Source organism: Ictidomys tridecemlineatus, chromosome 2 (assembly GCF_052094955.1).
Source record: "Ictidomys tridecemlineatus isolate mIctTri1 chromosome 2, mIctTri1.hap1, whole genome shotgun sequence".
NCBI classification, from domain to species: Eukaryota; Metazoa; Chordata; class Mammalia; order Rodentia; family Sciuridae; genus Ictidomys; species Ictidomys tridecemlineatus.
The window spans coordinates 230,958,114-230,978,079 of NC_135478.1; the positions used below are offsets into that span (position 1 = coordinate 230,958,114).

The window sequence follows — 19,966 nt, forward strand, 5'->3', positions numbered from 1 at the left end:
GTCTCCTCCCCAATCCATCTGTGAAGCCCTTTCTGCAGGTGAGGTGGGGCGCCTGGGATGAGGTGAGGAGGGTTTGAATCAGAGGAGCTCTGGGCAGGGCAGACTCTGACTTTGAGGTCTCAGGCCCTTGGGGTGGTTAATTTTCTGAAAACCTTTGCTTCCCTGGACTCCTCTGGGGGAACCCAAAAGGCACTCCTGGGGCTCCTCACCCCTGTAAGTTCCATCTGCCCTACTTAGTGTTGGCAGGAGGCGATGCAGGAGAACACTGGCTGCCAGTCAGGCCTTAAGAATCCCGGAAAGAACGAACATATACTGAAGCCCTTCTGGGTAAAGTGATTGCATTTAAATAACTTTACAATTACTTCACTTGCTTTCTTTTTTGTGGAGTTAAAAGTCAAAAGGCCTGTTAACTAGGTGACTTGTGAGAAAAGCGAATGGGCTGGTAGCTGTATGAGAAGCTTGTGCTCAGAGCTGACCCAGGCCGGGCTCCTTGTACCTCAGTGGCCCCCTCCTGTTGGCAATTTTGTGTGGATGGCAGGCGCTTTCCTAGGTCTGGGTCCGGAAGAGAGCCCAGACTAATTAGAAGCATCTTATCAGTCTTGAGTTGAAACTGAAAGAAAATGATGTTTAAATATTTATGACTTTGACATTTACAGTCAGACATTTTTTAAAAGCAGAACACCTCCTTCTGTACCCCGCTGGCTTTACTGAAAGTTTGGAGCAGTGAGGAGGAGGAGGATGGAGAAAGAAAGGAGCAGGCCTCAGAAGCAGGTCGCACAAGGGGCACTGCCATCTCTGCCTCCAGGAGGTGGGAGGCCACTTATCAGTGCTTGGGCACTGAGTTCTCTGATACAGGACTTTTACATTTTTAAATAGTCAGGAACAATCAGGTCAACTTTGCATCCGTTTACATGCTTCTTGACAGCAGAGTCAAGAACGACACTGCATTATTTCTTTTTCCCAATCATCTCCACCTGCAACTCTCAAATTCAGAATGTACGGTATTACAAAAGTTGTGATTGAAAGAAAGTGGAATCACAGCTGAGTTGTTGGAACTGCTCTTAGAAATGAGAATCTGCAGACATTGTCCTCACTTGATCTAAACCGTGCTCATAAGACGAGGTGCTGGGACTTCCCTCACACACTTTTCTGAGGCACTTATGGCAAAATGTCTTCAGAACTTTTTTTTTTTTAAGTTGTCCATGTGGTAAGCTTAAAAGGAAAAAAGAAAGGAAGAGTCTATATCCATTATACCCAGACTCAATTGTGAAAGCCAACACTATGACAAAAATAGAGGATTTTATGGTCACAAAATGTATTTTTCTAAGTCTGTGTAATGTAACCAGTTCATAATAGCAGCCCAGAATCAGTTACTAAGTTACAATTTTAAAAATTTTGTACAAAAAACAAGCTATAGACACAAGCAGCCACTTCCATCAATAAACTTCTAATGTTGTTGATGCATTTATTTGTATCATTTCCAAGGAATTTGATTCCACCCCCAGCCTGTGTTTGCACTTTTTTTTTTTTAAGTGCAGCAAAAACCTTTATTAGAAATGATATGAAAAGAGAGAAATGCCCCCTCCCTTTCCTCTGGGCATTCAGAGGTGAGGATGGGTGTTTCTATAATCACAAAGGACTTTCCCCCTACAAAATCCAGAAATTAGTTTTAGAGACTATTAATGATTCACTCTAACAAGTTTGCCTACAGTTATCTAGATGTTCATTATTTGGAATTTTCATTCTAAATTCACTAACATATTTACTAAAATTAGTAGCTATCACTTGAGAGCTGGTCCTAATGTTTAGCTATTTTCAGGCCAGGACAAGTGAGCAAACTTAAAGATCTGGGGGACAGGTGTCTTAAAATATTTTAAAAGTATTTTTTAAAGCTGTTAACTGAACTATTTTTAATTTGGAATTTGCCACAGAATTCTAATAAATGAGAGAAGCCAGGCGGAAATAATCATGTATTAATTCTCTGCATTACAAAATCTTTTCAGAAGCTATTATCAGAGCAAGAGGCATTGCGTCTGAATCCGGGGTGGTGAAGTCCTTTGTGCTACTGAAAGCTATTGTTCGTCTGTGCAGATGAAATTGTACTTGCAAATCTGCCATTCAAGTAGCCAGGGGGGGGGGCATATGGGCGAAGAAAAGAATCTCCAAGAAATAATTATTCTTAACTTTAGTGAAAATAAGTTGGGATATGCTGTTTTAAAATAGGCTTTTGTTGAGGTTTTTCAGGCATACGCATGAAAGTGAGTGCTCAAAAGATAAATTGCTTATTTTTCATCTTTAAGCAGTCCTAAAATATGTTTTTAGAAAAACAACTTTTAAGATATCAGCGAAGATTTACGATTCTGATGTTTACAGAGAGGAAAAACACCCATTGTGAGTTTTTAGCAGGGCTTGATAACCACAGATTGTCTTGGGTGGAGTAGAGCACGACCAACCAGCTGAGAACCGGCCGAAATGGATGGGCCCCCAAAAGAAAGCCTCCCCCCACCCATCTTTCAGATTCACGGGCGGCATTTTTATCACTTGAGAGCTCGGACTCGCGGGCGCGGCCATCTCGCTCGCGCACCAGGCCCTGTTTTTGGCGTGCCTGTTTGGTGGCCTTGGCCTGGTGTGGTCCGCGCGCCCTTCACGTGCAGGTGTCTGCTAGGATCACGCCTAGGTCTGGGAAAAGGAGGACCTCACCCGCGCGGTCCGCAGCAAGAACTAAACCCGCTTCGGGATTGGGATTTCTTGCTGCACCTCCTTTACGAAGGCCGGGAAACCCTAATCTGAAGACTGGCCTAGAGTCGCAGCTCAGGACCCCGCTGTGGCCGAGCCCAGAGCGGGTCTGGGGAAACGCGCTGCCGGTTTCCAGTCCCCTCCCCCACTGCGGGAGGCGGACTTCTACCGGCCTCTGGCTTTCTTACCCCGGCTTCCCCGGCCCTTCCCCCTCACTAATTCACAAAATCCCCATAGAGGTCGGAAAGATCAGACCACAGCGCCGGACACAAAGGGTCGAGGGTTCCTGGGAGCCGCGGGTATTCACAGCCGTGAGAGGGGTCCCGGCGCTGCCCGAGGTCCCCTTCCCTGCGGGGACAATGCCGCGGCCCAGCCTCCCTGGGCACAAAGCGCGCCGGCTGCGAGAGAGGGATTAATGTCCCCAACGACGCCCGCGTCCATCCAAGAATCTCTGGAGTTCCACAGCTCACACCTCGGCCTGCGCTACCGCACCACCGCCGCGGCCCTCTCGGGAGCCCAAAAGGGTGTGCTTGGCTGGGGGCGGGTGGGCACTCCATCCTACGTTGGTGGAAAGAGTTTCCATCTCCCTCCTCCGTACAACCTTCCCTTCCTCGCACGTTCAGTGGCGCCCTAAGATCTGGGGACTCGGGATGCTGGGAAGGGCTAGTCTGAGAACACTTGACACGCCGCGAGGTTCACTCCAGCGGTGAGGCTCCCGGTACCCGGGGGAACCCGAGGTGGCCCACGGTCTGCGGACTTCCGGTCGGTAATTAACCCAGAGCCGAGGTGCGCGCAGGGTTGGGGACTAGGGGCAAGACCCGGGACAGCAGAGTTGCCCCTCCTGGTCCCCAGGAGCCCAGGTGCAACCCTGGGCTCCTGGGGACCCTCCGCGCCGAGTTGGCCGCCCTGCCCTCAGGGCTGCCAGGAGCGCACAGCGGGGTCTACCCGTACAGGGCACTGGCGACGGTGACAGCGACTCCTCCGCCCCCAGCCGTCCTGCCTGATGCGCTGAGGGCTCAGCATAACGGGGACGCAAAAGTGTGGGAGTCCCTCGCTCTAAAAGTGCGACCGAGATTTTAACCTCTAGATCTGTGTCTGCTCGGCTGCCAGGGGCTTCTCTAACCACGAAGCTGCCGGCGTTCTGAACCACTCTGGCGTGAGGGAGAAGAGATGAGTCCCCGGTTTAAACAGCTCTGAGCCAGAAGTTTCTCTCCCTGGCGGGCGCGCGGCCGCCTCTCCTGGGGGAGGAGGAGAAGCGCAGGTTCCCCTGGGGGAGGAGAGTGGTTCCTCCGCGGTGATTCTCCGCCGGGCTGGCAGCCAGAGGACCCTCCACTCTCACCGACCGCCCAACCCGCCTCTTGAACGCCCCTCGGCGGAGGCCCGCTCGGCCCCCTCACTCGTCGCCCGCTGGGAAGCATGCTCCTGAACTTGGGTGAGGGAGGCCAAGAATGAGCCGGGAGGGAAATGCCCCAAGAAGCCTCCTCTCTAAACTGGCTGCTCATTCTGTCCTCCGTCCATCCTCCTTTCCCACACGCCTCCCCACCTCCACACCCGCACCACCCCTTATTCCCGTCGCCGTTTCCTGGAGGACCTGAACTGCCGGGAGTGGCCAGATAAGCGAAAGACCGAGGAAAGCTCTCAGAGAGAAGTCTGGCAGGCCACGGTCCCCGCCTCCAGGGCAGTCTCCGCGAGGCGCAGGCCTGGGACAGCTGCCACCCCCTCCCGATCTGTGCGCTCAGGGAGACCTGCTTCCGGGTGCTCCCCTCAGATAGACTCTCTAGACTCACTTGGGAATGACCTCGGACTTGGATCTATCCCGCCGACCCAGCTCTGGCAGATGTCCTGCGGCAAGTCAGTTACCCCTGGACTGGGCAGGGCGCCCTGTACCCATCCAAGTCCCTCAAGAGCACCCTCCGCCCTTTCAGGGCTCAGTTTCGGTGCTCTACCATCTTCACGCCTGAGGATGCCCTGGGGAAGGTGCGGGGTGTCCCTCCTCTATCCCTCCTCCACTGCAGCTCCTCTCCCGGACCCCCAGGGTCCACCCGACCGCCCCACCCATTGCCCGAGCTGGATCCCGGTGTCCCAGGTTACCTGCAGCTGGGCGGGCTCCAGGCGCGGGAGCCGGAGGAGATGGGGATGTGCGCCTGGCCGAGCGGCCTCGGAGCGCAGCGGCCGCTGGCGACCGCGGCGCCATCATCACTGTCAGCTGCTTCCCTGCGCTGGAGCCACAAACAAGAGGGGCCATTCTGCTTCTGACCACAAACTTCTCGGGCGGCCGGTGGAGACAAAGGTGCCGAGAGTCGCGGCTCCAGCGGCGGCAGCGGCGCAGCGGCAACCGCTTGGAGCCCGCGGGCGCACGCATTTCTGCGCTGCTTCTCCGCCAGGTTCGGCGTGCTCCGCCCCGGCCCGGCCCCCGGGCTAGGCGCGCGGGACCCGGACGTCGCGCCAGTGGGCGCAGGGCCGGGCTCAGGACGGTCCCCGCAGGGCGGCCGGCCGCGCGCGCAGCTCAAACCAGCGCGTCCGCCGCGCCCCGCCTTATATCCGGCCCGGCGCGCACCCGGCCGGCGGCGGCGCGGCTCGCGGCCCAGCCACCGGTTGCTATAGCGATGCCCCCCCCCCACGTGTTGCTGACAGCAATTGGCTAAGGGGCCGCGGCTCTCCATACACCCTCTCCCGCCCGAGACTATGAATGGACATTAGCTTTGTCAGTCATTGGTACAGCGCCGCAGTCGGGCCTTCGCTGGTTCTTTCTTTGGGTCTTTCTTTCATCGTTGAGTCGCACTTCAACCTGAGCAAGTTCAGGGTAGCATTGGGGGTGGGGCTGAGGCGGGGGAGAGGGGCCTCCACTAGAAAAGTCAACTCGCATGGCCCTACTGTGACCTTTGCCTGTGGAAGGAGAGGGGAGGACTAAACTCTTTGCAAGAGAAAAAATAATGGTAAATCATTCTTTCTAATTAGTTATTCCAATTTTGCCTTTTAACTCTCTTTCAAAATTGAGACATGCCAATTATGCAGGAAAGCCCCTCTCCCCCAGTTTAGGTGTAACTCTCCAGATTTTAGATGTCAGGTGCGCGTAGAAAGCTCACGAAGGGATCTGAGACTCCAGGGGAACAGAGGGCCACCAGCCCCAAACGCTGGACAGAGACCGTGTGAAACCCAGAAATCAGAACTGCGTCCTAACCTCCTTCTCCGAAACCCCAGTCAATGGCCCAACCTGGACTACCGCCCCGCGTCCACAGGGCTCCCAGTCGCTGGATCCTAACCAAGTTCTGACCCCCTAGCGCCGGCCGGGGACATGAGCGGTCTTGGGAGCTGCCCCCAGCACTATAATCGCCGCCCAAGGCCCCTTCGCCAAAGCGTCGCGTTCCCCTGGCCCTTCCCTCCCCCACCCCTGACCTCCCTCTCCAAGCCCTGGACCCAGCCACAGGTTGAGTACCCCTGGTGCGCGGCGCCCCCGCGGAGCGGCGGAGAGCGGGAGAGCTGAAACCCAACATCTGTGCGTACAATGCGCTCTCCGAGGCCCACAGCTGCAGAAACAAGGGGAAGAAAGGAAGGAGCGGGGGAGCAGATCCTGTCACACGCAGATGACAGTCTGCGGAGGGCTCTTTAGTTTCTCCTTTTCTGGAAACCCCGGAGCCCCCCTCCCCGTTCCCTCTCCCGCCGCCTCCCTATTGTTCCCGGCGCTCCGGACAGCTGGAGACGACGGCCGGCACCACCCCGCGCCCCTCCCGCCGCACACCCGGCCAACTCCGGGGCCCCCACCCCAGGCAGGGTCGGGCGGGGCTTCCACCGCCTCACCTCCCCCCTTCCACTGCCCCAGACCTGCCCGCGCCCAGGGCCTGGCCTTCTCTCTCCTGGAAACCGAGTTCCATCCAGCCGAGGGACCAGCCGGGGCAGGGTTCCCAGAGAGGAGTCGTCGAGAGACCCGAGTCCAGTCCTGCCAAGTGCATGCCTCTCTGTAACGCGTCCCAAGGACTCGGCTTCCTCTGGCTGCAGGCCTAAGCAGAGTTCTACTTTTATTTCTGTATTTACAGGGACTGGGAATGCGCGCCTCGCAGAGTTCCAGGGCACGAGGTGGCGGCCCAACCTGCTACAGTCCCTGTAGGCCTCAGTGGGCCGAAGGACGTCCGGTGGCCTGCAGGAGGTTGGGTAGGGGTGGAGAAACACCAGGGGAAAATGAGTTTCCACGGAGGCCAACGCGAGAGAAGCTTCTCTCAGTCCTCTGCCCGTTAGTTCCATCCCCATCCAGTAGGCAGGGAGGGGCAAGTCACCTGTATTCTTTCAGGTCCCCGTGCAGAGGACAGACCCCGCAGACTCCATGGTAAACCGGCTCCAGGCGCGGCGGCCGACCCTCAGCGGTTATCTGGCCTTTTTGAGGATGGCGAGCGGGCGGGAGAGAAGCGGTCCCCACTGTAGCCCGGCGGCCCACACCCCGCGCTTGCAGGGGTCGGCGCTCTGAGGTATCTCCTCGGGCGGGCACTGGTGGCGCCGGCTCCTGTTCCTCCCTGCCACCATCCTCACGTTCCAGCCGGCCTGGGTGCCCGTGCCCGGCGTCTTTAGCCAACCTCCAAGTCGACCCCTGGCTCGGGGCAGAGAAAAAGGAGGGGAGGAGAGGTGGCGCACGGACAGGGAGCATGGAGGAGGCCCTGGAGCCCAGGCGGGAAGAGAGGGAAGACGGCGGAGAGAGGGAACTGGGAGGGGAGGGAGGCCCGGAGGAGGGGACCTGCCGCCCTCAGCCTCGCTGGCAACCGCTCTCTCCATAGCAACGGCCTGTGCGCGCGCGCGCGCTGAGAGCGTGTGTGTGTGTGTGTGTGTGTGTGTGTGTGTGCGCGCGCGTGTGTACGCGCGCGCGCGCGAGCGCGTGCTGGTAGCGGCAAGACTCCTGCTCCTCCCTGGCCTGGGGGTGGGGTGGTGGTGGAAGCGGGTCGCTGGGGGCGGGAGTCAGAGAAGCCCCTTCCCAGGATGTAAAGCCTGGCTTCCAAGGTGCTGCGGGCACCCTGGAGGTTAGAGCACCGACTCCCGACCCTTGGGGTGGGGACGCGCCGGGGTCTGACCTCGGCCTCAGGGGGACCAGGTCTTCGTCGCCCAGGCTCTCCTGCAGCAGTCAGGGAGCCCCAGGACTTGGGGAATGGCACCGAGCGGAGCACAGGGGCCTGGTGGCGGCTGCGGCCGCACCTCGCTCCAGGCCCTGTGGCACCGGGGGTGGGGGCGTCGCGGTTCCGCGCACCTGCGTCTGGGCGGGAGCGCGGGGCCGGCTGGGAGGTGGTCGCGGGCCTGGGCGATTGCTGGGAGGTGGTCGCGGCTCCGCAAGCTGGGGGCCGGTTCCCGCCGAGCGGAAGCAGCTCAGAGGCTCCCGGAGGGCCCGGCCTCCCTCCGCGCGGGCCAGCTCCCCGCCCGCTTCACTCGCTCCTCTCGCCCTCCATCCTGCGAGCCACAACCCGGAGTGGGATGCCGTCGGCCCCGCGGTGTCAAGCCCCAGCCTCTCACGCGGCCACCTCAGCTAGGACGGCGTGAGGAGCCCAGAGTGACCCAAGGGTCCTGGGGCGACCCAGAGTAGGCTGGAGCTCGGGTCAGGGCGCGCGGCTCCAGACCAGATGGCCACTCTGCTTCTCCAAGCCTGACCTGGCGTGACAAAGTAAGTACAGACGTTGATTTACTCAGCCAGGTTTCCGGGAGTCCAAAGGGTTCCACCTGCGACACCAAAGCGCCACACTCCGATTCAGCCCAAGACCTACCCGCCTCCGCGGGCTGTGAGGAAGGATGGGTGAGGGGCGGCGGGGCCTACAAGGTGGGTTTTGGTCACTTTTACTAGTGAGATGGTCCTTACAGGCGTCCTACGGGTGAAGAGCTCGGGTTCTAACCCGCACCCTGTGCGCCCCCTCGCCGCGCCCGCCGTGGGAGGCGGGGACCTGTGCGTGCAGCCCGGACTCCCGCCCGGCGCCGCCCGACCGCGCTCTCCGCGGGCCACCTCCGGGGGAAGCCAAACCCGCTGCCCCGCGTCGGGAAAGGATGTGGGTGCGGACCCTCGGCTCGCTGCTAGAAAGGACGCGCTACCCCGCCCGGCTCCCAGCCCTCTGGTTCGAATGCCTTCCTCATTTCCGGTGCAGGAGAAGTGATATCTTCTAATTCTTGGAAAACTTTAGGAAAGTTTCCCTACAGTCATGACTCAGCTGTCGTCAAGAAGGAAGGACATGTTTGTTTTTTCCTGCCCCTCTGGATCATGAGGGCTTAGAGTTTTTGATAAAGAATTTCAATTTAAAGAATTTCAATAACATCAGAAAAATGTTAAATATAGCAAAGTATTTGTGAGACATTGGTTGACGTTCTTACACATGACAAGAGTGTATCACTCATGCAGAAGTTCAGGTTGCTGGACTGATGAATAAAAAAATACAGTATATGTAAAATTTCCAAGACGAATGAAATCCTAAACAATTGAAAGTAGTTTAAAATGATTTGTTGATCCCTACTAGTCCTTAAAGTGTATCTCACATTTGTCACGTGGAAAACCTAATGTGCTGTGATAAGAATCTCATTTTCAATTTAGGAGCAACTAAATGATTAGAGTAAATCTTCAATGTGCTGAATTATCAAAGAAAATGTATTTTAAAACAAAATAGAAAAAGACTGTCATGGGAAACACAATCATTATAAAACAAAACAATTATTTTAAGAATTTAAATGGTTATGGTAAAGTAGAAAATGATAAAAACAAACTTTCACATACTTGGATTTCAGAAAAATCTAAACTAATTTTGCTTTTAAAATAGAATGTTGATTTATAATAATAGTTCTCAAACACTATCTGAAATGCTTTTGATCTAGATTCATTTGTAAAACTGACTTAGAGTGCCTGTGCGTTGCTTCTCCTACTTCCACTTGAGAGACTGACCCTCTGGGACACCAGGGAATGAGGAGAGAGGGGACACTCGCCCAAGTCCATACGGAAGACTACAACTGGGAGAGCCTAGGAGAAGTCCTGGCCCAACATGAAGGGAACAATCCAGGGCTGCAGGAAGCAAGTGTGGGTACAGCCTCCCCCCTCCCTGGCCGGCTGAGGGGCCAAGCCATTCCTGAGATTTTGTTAGCAAGCCCAAGATATCAGACCAATGCCCTCACTTTAAAATCAAGGGGAACTGAAAAACTCAGATACTTTACTATTCCAAGAAAAATATGAATTCTTCATTCAAAACAGAAAAATGTAAGCCATTTTTTTTGTTTTGAAATTAATTTCCAGCACAACTCAGCTTTTATTATTAGCTCTCATGTTGACTCATATTCTGATTGATTTGAAACTTTTGGAATAAGAAATGAGGAGTTCTTATGAAATAGAGTGGCTGTCGCCCAGTGGCTTCGCATGCTGACGTGAAGCCTGTCTTTAAAAACCAAAAATGTGTTTCAGTAAAGATTTATGGTTGATTGGATGGTTATCAAATATGTGGGGATTTTTAGACTTTCTTTGTCAAACTTTGAAATTATAATTTAAATAACTAGAAAATCCTCCAGGGTTTGTTACTACCATTACAACTTCTATCCATTAATACTCATGTTCAAAAAGGCTGCTGCTCGTGAGGACAGGTATTTGCAAACAGAGCAGTCTCCCTGGAGGTTCGTCTGGTTTCACTCCCAAGATTCCAGAGTCTACAGATGAATTACTTTCAATCTGCCACTCTGTAAAGATCTGACCTTTATTATTTACAAAATAATGCTATGAAATACATATTTAATGGCTGGCATTCAGGGTAGTGTATATATTGTCTGTTCGTGACAAGATCTTATTCCTCTTTGCAAAATTGAGCTCAGATTCCTCTGACGGGACATTGTCAGAAAGAGTCATTGCCACATAAACAGGAATCTTGCTCTTCTGAAAATGGCCAAGTAGTGCCGTGGACTCCAGGTGGTCACTGTTGTTGTGGTTAAAGCGCTTTCACTTTGTCAGTTACATGCTACAGGGCCGTTGCAATTGTTTGGAAACAGCTTTTTCCTTGAAAGGCTTTGGAATTAAGAGTGGAGCAACCATCCAGGTAAATGTTTCACGATTATATGACCCAGTAATGCCCGGCTCACATGCTCTTTAGGGGAAATGCCTGTGTATGAAACTAGGCTCCAATTAAGTGAAAGGAGAGCCACAGGGAGACGGCTCACCTTCTACCTGGCTTCCACTAAAGAGGAATTGCTGTGCAGTGAGTGGCATTCCCTGGTGTTATCAAACAGGTTTACAGGCATTCAGATCTGAAGTGGACGAACATTCAGGGGACGGCCCCCTGCCTTAGGTCCTGACACAATGTAGAGAAGGCTCAAGGCTTAGCCATCATTTTGAAAAATTTAGCATTCAGAATTCCATACAAATTCACCCATAGCACCAAATGGCTAATGGGATGAAAGGTAGTTGGATCTCCTCTAGATATACCAGGTGTGCCCAGGTGTGTTAGCACCTGGGTTCAGCGCTAGCTGAAAACGAAAGTAGCATGCATGGGACTGCTTTAAAATTTTTACAAACTTAACAGATAAATATCTACATCTCTATATCCTCATACCTGTCCATTCAAACCCTTTAGGAAGTCACACATTTACTTTTACGTGCAGATTTTATTTCATTTCTGGAATTCCCATTTGGAGTTGTCTTCAGAGATATGCTCAGAACCAGGGATCTCCCTTTGCCGACCACTCTCCCTGCTGATTCACTGCACCACCCACTGAGTACCCCAGCTTCTCTGTCTCACCAAGGACTTCCACGTGTTTATAAAAAAAAAAACAAAAGAAACCCATCAAGAAACATCACTGCTACCATCCTAGGAGGCTACCTCAGCAGGTCAGTGCCCAGCTGTGGTGGGCAGCATGGGCGTGGGGGAGGAGGGGTGCCGGGGAGGTGGAGGCTCCCAGCCACCGAACCCTTGCTGTTGCTCTGCAGGGTTTCCCAGCTCCGTGGGCCCTGACCTCCCTGTCTTGACTGTCCAGCCTTGAGGCTTTCTTGTCTTTTGTCCCCCCATCAGCCCTGGTCACCCCTCATTGCTAGTCCCTCCCGTGTGAGGGTGGCTGTCCAGAAGTCCTGGGCCTGCACAGCATCCCATGCACCCTCAGCTCTGCCCTCGGTCCACCTGCCTGGCTTCCTAGTCCTTTTTATGAACCCACCATCCCCTTCGGGGCTCATCCACCAGCCGGGGGCAAAGCACACGCAGTGGTGCCCCAGAACATCCTTGCCCGGGGGATCCCAGGGCAGGCACTGTTGGCAGAAGGGGCCCCACAGCCGCTCAGCGCTTCCCTCCCATCAGGAGTGCTGGCCAGTGGGACTGTGGAGCCCAGCACGGAATCACATTGGAGTGCTACAAATGGTCCTCATTTCACAAATAAGCACAGCCTCCCACCCGCTGTGGCCTTACCTGCTGTGACTTCAGATATCCACTGTCAACTGTGACCCAAGAATATTAAACAGAAAAGTCCTAAGTTTTAAATTATGTACTGATCTGGTTAGCATGATGAGATTCTTGTGCTGTCCAGCCTGTCCTGCCCTGGACATGAGTCATGCCCTGTCCAGTGTATCCATGCTGTATACACTGCCCACACAATAGTCACTTATCAGCCGTCTCAGTTATCAGATCAACTGCCATGTGTCCTACAGATGACGGGAGACAGGGTTCCAGAGCGCTGTGGAAGCGTGCTCCCTCAGGACCAGCCACAGCACTGTGTGCACGCAGCCCTCACCTCCCTGGCCATGTGCTCTGCCCATGTGCTCTGCGCTGGTGCCCAGTCCTGGAGGTGGGGAAGACCCACAGCTGCCTCCTCCCAGCACAGTTGCCCATCCAGCCAGGTGTGAGACGGGGTTGGCCTCGCCCGAGTCACCTTGTCGATGGCACTTCCTTTCTCTGGGCCATGTGTCTGAGTGCAGTAGAGACCCTGAGAGCAATGTCCCCATGGGGTTAGGGTTCCTCTGAGGCTGGAAGTCTGCCACTCCCAGAGCACAGCTGGGCTGTGGTCAGCTGGCTGGCTAGTGGGGTGTGATTCTTGTAACACTTCAGTTTAGAAAGTTTCTGCTCCCACGCACGTTCCTGGGTGGCGCTGGGAAGGGCTGGGAAGGGTCAGACTCCAGTCCTGCCCTCGGTCAACAGTGTGACCTGAAGTGAGCAGCTCAGTCTGAACAAGATGGTGCTTCCTCGGGGGCTTGTGGAATCCCGGAGGATCTGGGGACAGAGCCTCTGCTACCTATGCTCTCTGCATCTGTGCTCTGCCCTCATCTCCATGGAAGCGATGTGTTCAGACAAACGCTCCGGGTAAGGGGTGTGCACGAGGCTGAGCTGCTGGGGAGCTGCCTGGCACCTTCCACTGTCCGCCCCTCCTTCTCTCCTCCGGGGCTCAGGGAGGGCAGTGCTGCCCTGAGTGTCTGCGTTTCATCACCTTCTGGGGGAGCAGGCGAGAGCGGCGGAGTCCTTGCGTTCAGCGCAGGACTGGTGACTCTAAACACCCAGAGAACCCTGAACCCTCGGTGTGTCCTGCAACCTTCTTCCCCGGGAAACCCTCACACAACACCACTGGGCCGTGGGATCTCCCCCCACACACAAGGGCTGGGCCGCGCAGGCAAGCACGCTGTCCCTCAGACCCTGCATACTCCGTGAGGGGACCTGCCAACTCCTCAATTCACATACAGAGCTGCAGGTGACGTGCTGCAGGCCCACGGAGGGGACTCTGACCACTGTTGCCACGTGGACCTGCACTGAGTGCCCAGGACAGGCAGCCCAGGGCACAGGGGAGAACAGGACACATCTGCTGGGGCCAGAGGTTGTAAGCAGCCTAGGGTGTGTGTGCTGTCCCTCACACACTTGCACATGCACACACACACGCCCTGCATATGCCACATGCACACACACACACACACACCCTGTATACACCAAGTGCACACACACACACACACACACACACCCTGTATACGCCAGGTGCACACACACTAATTCCCTGCATACGGCATGTGCACACACACACACACACACACACACCCTGCATACACTAGGTGCATACACACACACGCCCTGCATATGCCAGGTGCACACACGCACACATGCCCTGCATAGGCCACGTGCACACACACACATGCCCTGCATAGCCACGTACACACACACACACACACACACACTGCATACATCAGGTGCACACACACACGCCCTGCATATGCCACATGCACACACACACACGCCCTGCATATGCCAGATGTATACACACACACCCTGCATACATCAGGTGCACACACACATACCCTGCATATGCCAGGTGCACACAAACACACACCCTGCATACACCAGGTTCACACACATTAATGCCCTGCATACACCAGGTGCACACACACACGCCCTGCACACACCCTCAACATGCTGCCCCAGCAGGCCAGAGCTGCACTCTAGTGACTTCTCCCTGGTGACTGTGGCTCATCTGGAGCTCGTGTCTATGGAGTGTCACTCAGCCAGGCTGTTGGCACAACCAGGACTCTGCCAGGGCAGAGCAGATTCTCTCTGCAACTTGTAAACGAAGGGAACAGCATGGGACTTTGTACCAGTGATTTTTAGTCTCAAAAGCAAAATCCTGCTGGAGCTCGTCTGATCCCAGCAAAGTCCTGAAAGTGCAGTGAGAAGCTCTTCCCTGGAAGCCAGCACTTTTGCCCGAGGGCAGCACGACCAGTGCCTCCCGCAGTGGGGAGGCCACAGCCTGTGGGAGGTGACACCTGTGGCTGTGGGGGGGCAGCCTTGCCCTTGGTGGGCACCGTCCCTCAGACAGCCTGGCCCCTGTGCTCACCTCTTAAACTCACACTCTGCTTCTAAGCTGAGTTTTTGGCTTGTCCTTGCTGCCCGCAGGGCTGCAACAGGTGCTGTCTGCATTCCAAAGTCACCAGCCCTGGGCCTCTGGGGTCACCTGAGACTTGCAGCTGTCCAGTGACCCCACAAGGGCCTGGGGCTGGCCCCTTATGGGCTCCAGTGGTGCCAGGGGCCATGGCTCGGGGCTGACACTGGGAGTGCTACCGCTCTGTCCCCAGAAGCCGCCCTCAGCCCACCTCCCAAGTGCCCACAGAAGCATGGTCAGGGGCTCTTAAGTGACCCCTGCTCTAAGTTCAGGTCCCGGTGACGTGGCCTATGATCCGTGGTTCTCCTGGGCGACCAGAGCTCACGAGCCCCAGGTGCCGACAGTCAGCAGAGGCGCGGGCTCCTTTACCCTGTGCACCAGAATCAGCAATAGCCCAGTAGGCTTGGCAGAAGTCCCCACTGCCACCGACCTGGCCACACACCGGGTTTGATGGGGACTGTCTGAGCATGGACACCCTCAGAGTGATGAGAAGCCCCTGGGTCTGGACACTTGGACCTGGCTGTGCTCACGGCAGAAGAGTGGGCTTGGGAGGAGTGCCGGCCGCTTCCTCTGTGGTGGAGGGTGCCCAGGGCAGCAGGGCAGGATCTCTTGGAAGTCACCTCTCCTCCCTGCACCCACAGGACTGGGGCACTATCCCCAGGAACCATGATGCCCTCGTCTGTCTCACTCTGTGAATGAGCCGTCTGATTTTATTTCCAACAAAATCACAGCGATGATTTTGACCTCTGAGGTCCTTCTCTGCAAGTTACCAGGGCGTGTGAGCTGCGTGAGGCAGAAGGAAGGATGAGAGCCACCTCTGCTGTGCGTGGAGACCCCAACCCCTCAGAGATACAAGGGATGAAGGGTGTTTCATTTACCTCACTTGGCCCTCAGCAGGGTTCAGTGAGATGCCGGAGGGGGGCCCGCGCAGGCTGTGGGGCTGGGGAGGGGGCCTGTGCAGGCGGTGGGGCTGGGGAGGGGTCGTGTGCAGGCCTTGGAGCTGGGGAGGGGGCCTGCGCAGGCCGTGGAGCTGGGAAGGGGGGTGTGCAGGCAGTGGAGCTGGGGAGGGGGCCTGTGCAGACTTTGGAGCCAGGGAGGGGGGCGTGGGCAGGCCGTGAGGCTGGGGAGGGGGCCTGTGCAGGCTGTGGGGCTGGGGAGGGGGTGTGCGCAGACTTTGGAGCCAGGGAGGGGGGCGTGGGCAGGCCGTGGGGCTGGGGAGGGGGGCCTGTGCAGGCTGTGGGGCTGGGGAGGGGGCGTGCTCAGGCCTTGGACCTGGGGAGGGGGTGTGTGCAGGCAGTGGAACTGCAGAGATGCGGAGGGCAGGTACTGTGAGTCCCAGGGAGAAGGCCACTGCAGGAGCAGAGCTCAGAGCCACACCCATGACCAAGGGATGCCCAGGCCCACCAGAAGCTGAAGAGGCAGGAAGGGCCTCTCCTGGGGCCTGTGGGGCAGCCGGCTATGCCCACAGGGTGGCCCCAGGACCATGAGAGAACAGTCTGGTCCAGGTTCCTGGTGGGCGCTCTGACTCCATGGCCCAGGATGCCCATCCAGGCCCAACCAGTGGGCTCGAGGGCGCGTCATTCCAGGGGCTCAGCATGTGGTGGGCTCGCTGCTCCCCACGCCACCCGGGGTCATTCCCAGCTGGCTACTACACTGGGGCCCTCTGCCTCGTGTGTCACCAGAAGATGTATGTCTTGCTCTGTGGCTGTCCCTCCTCCTAGCTGTACACCACACAAACATTAATAAACCCGATCACACATCTTTAATTACGTTCCCAACAAGGGGCTGGGGATGTGGCTCAAGCGGTAGTGCGCTCGCCTGGCATGCGTGCCGGGGTTCGATCCTCAGCACCACATACAAACAAAGATGTTGTGTCCGCTGAAAACTAAAAAATAAATATTAAAAAAAAAAGTTTCCAACAAAAATGTGGAACAGAGCAGAGAGGACGGAGAACCCCCAGCCCCATCCTGACGGCGCCCTGCTTACCCCTTGTCCTCATGAGTGAGTTATTTAATTGATGGCCTATAGGGAAGGTTTAATTGGGCACAAATTTATCTAGTGGCACTATCGTTCCCGTTCTCAATCTTCCCTTTTGGAGATTTTGTAAAACTTAACTCAAAACTTCCCACAAGACTCCTTCAAGTCCACGTCTGCGACACCAACGGTCTCCCTCCATCTCTGCGCAAGAACGCCAGACAGAGAGGGGCCTCTGGTCCCTGCTCTGTACCTTGTGTGTGCTGGGGTCTCTCCAGCTGCCAGGTGCAAAAGGCTCTGCCAGCCCTCGGCCTCCACCCTCTGCTCGGTGTCCAGCAGTGGTGTGGTCCAGCTGCTCTCCAACCTGCAAGGGTGCTCAGTGGGCTGGAACCCTCTCCAGGGAACACCGCGGCTCCTGCCCACCCAGGCTCTGGCCTCCGGCCTTGGGGTCGCACACACCTGCGTACGACGCCAGCCTTCGGGAAAGGGCCAGGGAAGGGAGGGACTCTATATGCCGGGTGGGTGGCCACAGGCCAGTCGGGCATTCCCCCGTTCCTCACCCTGGTCGGTCCTGAGACGACGGACAGACAGGCGGGCACCTAGTTCCCATGGCTGCTTCACAGGCCACGTGTGACGTGTGACGCTGCGGAGCCTGCTTCCTGGCCACTGAGCTGGGAGGTGGCCCTCTGTTAAACTGCTATCCTCTGACAGATTCCTGGCCTCACGGGGCAGCTGGGCAGTCCCTCCTCACCCAGGAACTCAGTCTGGCGAGCTAGGGAGCCCTGCCCCTGTGGGAGGCTTAAGATACAGAGGTCAGCTTGGGGTTTGGAAACCATGACACTGTGACACCCTAGCCTTCAAGCACAGCATTCCCACTTCCTCAGTAAATCCCGCCAAGCCTGGCCTGCAGTGAGGGCAGCTGCAGCACAGAGTGTGACCGCGGAGCCCCCAGAGGTCATCTGCCCAGCACCTGGTCTGGGGCACTCCATCCTGAGCCTGCAAGTCGGGAGCCACACCTGAGGGAAGCTGAGGGTGGAGGCAGGAGGGACTGGGAGGGACGGGGGCCGCCCGGGGAGTGTCCCGAGAGCCCTCCCAGGTGACAGGCAAGGACACTGGGTGAGGCCATGACAGCTCACCCCTCCACACCTTTCCAGGTGGCCGGGCAGCCACCCTGCATGGGAACAGTGACCCTGGGCAGGACTGCAGGAGAAGGCGCCCAGGCAGCAGGGGGCCTGCACGCACATCTGGGACCCTGCCGTCCAGCGACTCCGCGGCAACAGGCAGAAGCAGCCTCCGTGACCAAGCGCGCCAGAGGAGCAAGCCCAGGGAAGGGCAGGGCCACACCCCGGGCCCGAGGCCCCAGGGGCCTGGCGAGGGCTGGTCCTCCTTGCCTGGCCAGAGGGTTGGGCTGAAGGTTCTGATCAGCTGAACTGTTTTTTCCCCTCAATCCCATCTGAGATTCTCACAGTCCCCCAAACTAAGGGTGGAGCCCAAACCTCCAGGAGCCAGGAGCCCGGGTAGGAGCCGATCGTCTGGGTAGAACCGCAGGCTGGGCAGGGCAGCAGAGCCCTGCTGGGGGACGGACGCCTCCAGCCACCTGTGCTGTGCCTGAGCACCTCCACTGCTCCAGGGACTGGGGACACAGACCCGAGGACTGTCACTCACAGCGTCACACACGAGAGGGAGGAAAAGAGAATCTACACACAGCTTTGAAGAGTTGGTCAGCGATGAGCAAACGTCCCTCAGTCCTGAGCGCCAGGTGCGGAGGCCAGGGCCCCACAGGAGGAGTGGACTGACCACGGCCCCCTGAGCACAGTGCAGGCCTGTGTTGGCACTTGAAGACGTCACTCGGGGGTGTCCCTGCTCCCTGCCAGCAGGTCCGATGGCACCTTGCTGGGGCGCCTGGACTCAGGCCAGCCGATGGACGCCAGGTGGGGCGTTGGTGAAGTCTGAGGGTCTTGAGGCCCAGCACTGCCCTGCCTGGCGGGCGCTCAGGGGCCTGCCCAGGGAGGCTCTGCGCACTGCTGGGAGGTCTGTGCTCTGGTCAGTTCCCACAGGCCAGCTGTGTTCAGCTTTGGGAAAGCCGTGGAGCTGGGGAGGGGCCAGCCCCTGTCTTCTGTAGCACTGCCGCTCCTGTGGTGGCCTGGGGGCTTGGTGGTGACCCTGCCCGCTGCCCGCTGCCCACTTCTCCCTCTCCTGACTGCCCACCAACAGCCTCCAGCGGTGAGGCCCTGAGCTCCTCTGAGCCAAGGCGGCTGGACCCTGATCCCTGGGGAGGGCCTGTGGCTTCTCTGGGTGTTAATGCAGGTGGTCAGGCTCTGCATGCCCTCTCGCTGACGTCCCTGTGCTGGAGGTGACGGGCCCTGGCTGTCCCCTGAGGCTGTCCCCACCTCTGTGAGGGGCTGCTGTGCTTCAGTCTTTGTGGCCGCTCTGCCCAGGGGACGCCTGTTTTCCACCTGTTGTCAGTCAGCCTTCTGTGGAGGGAGGGCCACAGAGGGGAGGTGCCTGCAGTGACCGTGGCCGAGGTCCCCAGCAGGAAGGGTCTGAGGGCGCCACCGAGGCCTCAGGAGCGTCCGCGAGTTCCACGGGTACGCGCCTGCAGGAGGGCCTGCTTCTAAAGCAGTTTGTTTTCTTGGCTTTCATGTCACCTAAATAAAACGAGGGATGAATGAGCGCCACCTCCAGGAGCGGGCTCCAGGATGGGCAGCAGGAGCCATCAGGAAGGGCCAGCAGAGGACACCCCGCGCCCCTCCACTGCTCCTCGGGGTGTGACTGGGAATGTGGTTCCCTTCCCGGGGCGAATCCCCACAGGTCCCTAACGTTCAGATCGCTCTGAGGAGGACAGACGCTCTGGCCACCTTTCCCCGGCCGGCCCGCTGGCTCCAATGGGCCATCACAGTACCCGCAGCCAGGAGGCCATCACGGTCCCCTGGCCCCCAAGTCCACAGGCACACTCAGGTGGCTCCCTCTGCAGTGGGCTTGGCCCCCGCCGTGGCGCTCGGCTGCGGGCCCTTGTCCTGCTCCAGACTCCCCGGGGTTTCAGGGGGCTGGGCCTCCGAGGAGGTCCCCAGGAACGTGTGCCTCTCCTCTGGCTGGCTGTCCACCACCCCCGGCTCTCTTCTGCAGCCCCAAACCAAGCCTCCACATTCTTCCTGATGGGTTCTCACCTGCGTGGGAAGCGCCCTGGAGTGGGTGATGTTCACCCCAGGTGGCCCCCTGCTGTCGGCCCAGCTGGCCACAGAGCCTTGGGGCTTTCCTGTCCACCCCTGGTGTGCTCCAAGGGCCCCTGACTTGAAGCTCTCAGGCCAGGTGGGCAGGTGTCCTGCAGCTTCTGGCCTCCCAGCCCCAGGAGGAACAGCGACTGCTTCTCCAGGGGCCTGCACCCCCATCCCCACCTGGGAGCACAGAGATGCCCCTGCCTGGGTGGCCTGTC

General features: G+C 57.3%; 1 protein-coding gene and 1 long non-coding RNA gene across 9 annotated transcripts in view; one reads left to right on the forward strand and one right to left on the reverse strand.

The window, feature by feature from the left end:
• The window catches only part of Ptprn2 (protein tyrosine phosphatase receptor type N2), an 875,713-nt gene that overhangs the window by 87,255 nt on the left and 768,492 nt on the right, over positions 1-19,966 (reverse strand). The window lies entirely within an intron of this gene.
• LOC120891768 (uncharacterized) lies at positions 5,382-10,472 on the forward strand. The gene is made up of 2 exons (XR_005736296.2): positions 5,382-8,371; positions 8,566-10,472. It is a non-coding gene; the product is annotated as an uncharacterized LOC120891768 (long non-coding RNA).